We start from the raw sequence: 4,553 nt of genomic DNA, 5'->3' as shown, positions 1-4,553 counted from the left end.
AAATGGTGGTGTGGGCATAAACGTTGAAGTTCTTTGAAATGTTCTTATGCTTCATACATGGTTTCATTTTCATGTTGTGTGAAAGATGTCAATTCTTTTATAATTTTTGCGGTTTTTGCTAAAGGGAAAAATTTGGATAAAAATGCTTGGGCTAATTGGTTCCAAGTTTCGAATGTTCCGGCCGGCATAGAAGTTAACCAAACTTTAGACCTGTCCTTCAAAGTGAAAGCAAATAGGCGAAGTTTGACTGCTTCGGCAGGCACGTCATTCATTTTAAAAGTGTCACAAATTTCTAGGAAATTTGTCAAATGGGTATTTGGGTTTTCGTTAGGTAGTCCATAAAATGTCACATTATTTTGCAACATATTAAGCAAGGTTGGCTTGATTTCAAATTGATGTGCATTTATCTGGGGTCTAACTATACTGTTCGTTACACCGGCTACTCCTCGTGTAGCGTAATCCATAAGTCTAGGAGGAACTGCCATATTTTCTGTTGTGGTTCTGGGTTCTGTTTCTCTTTATTTTTCTTTTTATTTCTATTTTTGGTAATTGTTCTTTCAATTTCTGGATCGAGTGATTCCGGTTGAATGCCTGAACTTCGAGTACTGCGCATGAACTTGAAAATACCTTCAAAAAAAATCGAAAAATAAAGTTGTTAGTAAAATTAATAAATGATAATATAGATAATAATATAAGTATATATAAACCTAGATTCGGAATAAAGCACGAAAAATCTAAATTTTTGTAAAATAATTTGGCGTTCCCCGGCAACGGCGCCAAAAACTTGTTGAGCGATTTCCGCAAGTGCACGGTATACGCTTGTAGTAATAAAAGATATCGAACCCACAGGAAATGTTTTTTCATGAAAACTTATTTTAATATAGTTTAATTCACGTCTTTAGGTTTAACATTAGAAAATCGTTTAATTAATTGTATTGGTCTGGTTTAGATGGAATTAATATGTTGAAACTTAGAATTCAATTATTTCTTGAGATTTAATTACAAGTCAGGAACTTTTGTGTTTAGAATAAGAATTACATGAAACTTACTCGCATTAAGCAAGAAAGCAACTATAACTTTGGTAAGATTATAAACATGTAACAATTCATAATTTTATGCAATTATCGGGCTTCGAACTATATGCGATCTTCCTACGATCGGGCAAGATCGCTACCTTAATCAAATTGGTGTTTTATGTTGATGTGCGCGGCGCCTAGCGGTATAGTGAATTGTGGATATAAGTTGTTATGTGTGTGTGCTATAGGTATGGTCTTTCTATATGCTTTAACTCTACTAGACGCTACTACGTAGGGGCAAGTGTACTCCGTCGTATCAAGTAATAATCTGGTTAAGACCGGGTATCGAATCCACGGGATTTATAACCACAAGTATTAAACTACTCGGTTCTATTCGTTATCTAAGCGGTGAATACTTTAGTTTGGTTTGGGTGACAACTACAAACTACTCCTAAACTATGGTGAGACAGATTTATATAATCAAAACTCCAAAGAAGTGATACGGGTGACAATAAGTTATAAATATAATAAACAATAACTCCGAACATATATGATTGATAATTTACTCTTACAAAGATGACTACGTGTAGACCGACCGACCCGTGAAGTACTTGGACTACATGGTTCCTCCTAAAGGCGTGTCTAATGCGAGGGATCAGAAACTAGGGCCCGTAAGTTCCGTGGCTTGTCAATTCCTACGGTTTTTGGTGTGTCAATTCCGGTAAGGCATCACCTATATGGCTCCCAAAAGGTATCGGGAATCGCGTCCCCCTACAAAATAATCAATTACGAATATCAAAACAAGCAATAAATATCAACACGTATAGAGAAACGGAAATTGCAGATCATATATTATAAATATGGAAAGCGTAGATGTGGAATACAACCAAGCCTAGTACATAGGAAGAGTGAAAGCTAATTAGCAAGTAAGAAGGGAAGAAGAATCGGCCCTTGGAACTAGCTAACCGGACTCAAGGCCGTCTCGTAGGTCTTGGAGGTGGAACTCTCAAGCTTGGTGGAAGAGGATGGAACGGAACTTCGACGGAATGACGGAATAAGCGAACAAGCTCTCAAGGTGGTAGAGTTTTGTTACATAAAATCTGAATGAATGAAATGAGTGCTAATCACTCTTATTTATACACATCAAGTTCGGGGGTAAAATCGTAAATACACAAGTTACAAGTAAGAATTCACATTGTAAATGCAGGTTTCATATGGCACGCCCCACGTGGTTGGGAGCACGCCCCGCGTGCTAGCAATCACCCATACTGTAGAAGATTTCTCTTACGCGTGGACTGAATTCAGAAGAGTTGACTCATCCACGCTCCGCGTAGACTAGGGTACGCCCCGCGTGGGTGAGTCTCTGGAACTCCGGATTGAAACATTTCTCATGTACGCCCTGCGTGAGTCTGGGGACGCTCCGCGTAGATCTAGGGATGCCCTGCGTAGTTGAGTTTCTGGAACTATTGTCACTTTTTCACACCTTGAACGCCCCGCGTGCTCTGCTTTACGCCCCTTGGTTGGTATTGACCTTGTGGGAATGCGCAGGATGACTGTCATGACTTAGTGGGAATTGCAAAGTTGCATGGCCCGCCCTGCGTGGAGTGTTCTATGCCCCGCGTGCTTTGAATCTCAATTCTTCATTTGTTCGTTCCATCCCGCACCTGCAAAATACGACTTATGAGCACCGAATTAGCTTGATGTTTTATTTTTCTGAAATTAATCAAAAGTAAAGGAAATTCATTAAAAGCATTGGTTTTACTTTTATTTTATTATTTATTTGAAAACATACTTATTTTTGTAATTAAACTTAATTATTAGCTCAAAATTAAACCGTAAATCACGCTAAAAGATAGGGACAAAACGTCCCTATCAACCTCCTCGGACTCTAAAGTTTTACTTGTCCTCAAGTAAAGAAAGTCGAAAGACAAGGGATTGAGACAATTTAAGAAACAAACTTTCGGTTGGTTTAACCAAGTGCGTGATTCCAAAACCAAGGTTTTATGAAAAAATTTCAATGAGCACTTACGTAAGTGGATGAGTGGCCAAACTTATTCGAAACCTCTATGATCAAACTTAATAGGCAATATTAACGGGGATTGATCATTCTTTGAGAACTCAATTGTACCTCACCAAGGTATTTTACTCTTATCACTCAATTTTTGGTGGGTTGGTGTTTGTACGCTCTTCTTTATACTTACTTAAAGTAATCCCGAGTTTGCATGTTCATCCGAGTTTTTCTACCTATATTATGGTCGTGCAATATTAAAAATGAACCCGGAGGGGGGTTGTAATGTAGGTGGGATTTTTAGTGGAGAGTGGTTAATATTAGGAACTCGAGTCTGAATACCGATTTTGGTGATTGCATCATCTTTTTATTATTTTACCCTAGCAAGCACGAAAGATGGATTTTGAAATTGCTCGAGTGGAGCTTGAGAATGCCTATTTTTCTCTCTATTTTTGCTTTATTTATTTTTTTCTTTCTTTTTATCCGAGAGTGGCACAAAAACGATTTCAAAGGTTACTTGTGCTTTCTTGCTAGAGACTTAGCTTGTTTCAGGTCTTTTTGATGCACTTGATTTTAGTATTCGAACAAGAGGAAAAAGGGTTACGTGTTAGCAAAGAAGTTGTTTAATAGGCTCGAGGGGACTTCCTAGAGGTTTACGAAAACGAAGAAAAATAATTAAGAAAGAATTAGCCCTTTTTTACCAAAACAAGTGTACTTAACCCATTATTTAATGCAAACTCTATGAATTGAGTGAAGCAAAAGCCCTCAAAATGTTGTGAAGAAAAATAGGGTTCTCGTGCGAACTCTTTTAGGCTCAAAATACCTCAAATTGATTTCGGGTTTAATCGTGTACTTTCAAGTTCTCGTAAAATTTTCAAAAATCCCATTTTTATTGCCTTTTTAAATTTCACTATAGAGATAACTCATGGGTTATGATGCAATGCTTTTGTTAAGTACTAATCTTGACTGTGCACAAATTCCCTAGTTTCGGAACCAAGACTTAAACTTCTTAATTAGATCGATCCTTTGTATTTTAACGTTTTTACTTTTAAGAACAAACAACGGAACTTTTTAATTTATTTCCGAGGGAGGTGATGTGTCGGAAGAATTTTTGAACCAATAATTTAGTTTAATTTTTTGTTTATTTTTATTTTTGTTTCTGTTTTTGTGATTTTTTAATTTGTTTTTATTTTTCTCTGATTTTTATACGTATGTTTTTAATTGACGCCACGCGGGGCTTGGTTTGAGCTACGCTCCGCGTGGTATGCCTTAAAAACTGTCACAAAATCTCAGGAACTTGTTTACGCGGCTTGCCTAAGGGCACGCTCCGCGTGAACCGTTATTCTAGTGATTTATTGAATCAGAGACTGGTTTACATGGGGCTTGCCCAAAGGCACGCCCCGCGTGAACCAAGTTTTATCTATTTGGTACACGAAAATTAAATGTCTAAAAACGGTACGAAAATGCACTAAACACGAAGACATAGAAAAGTAAACTTTAAAATGCAAATATATTAATATATAAACATA

General features: G+C 37.1%; 1 non-coding gene across 1 annotated transcript; it reads left to right on the top strand.

Moving 5' to 3' along the window:
- Positions 1–107, top strand: LOC136221068 (small nucleolar RNA R71). The gene has a single exon (XR_010684859.1). It is a non-coding gene; the product is annotated as a small nucleolar RNA R71 (small nucleolar RNA).
- Positions 108–4,553: the final 4,446 nt, after the last annotated feature.

Source organism: Euphorbia lathyris, chromosome 2 (assembly GCF_963576675.1).
Source record: "Euphorbia lathyris chromosome 2, ddEupLath1.1, whole genome shotgun sequence".
NCBI lineage: Eukaryota > Viridiplantae > Streptophyta > Magnoliopsida > Malpighiales > Euphorbiaceae > Euphorbia > Euphorbia lathyris.
Note: the sequence above shows the minus strand (reverse complement) of the source record. Positions and strands in the feature narration are given on the sequence as shown.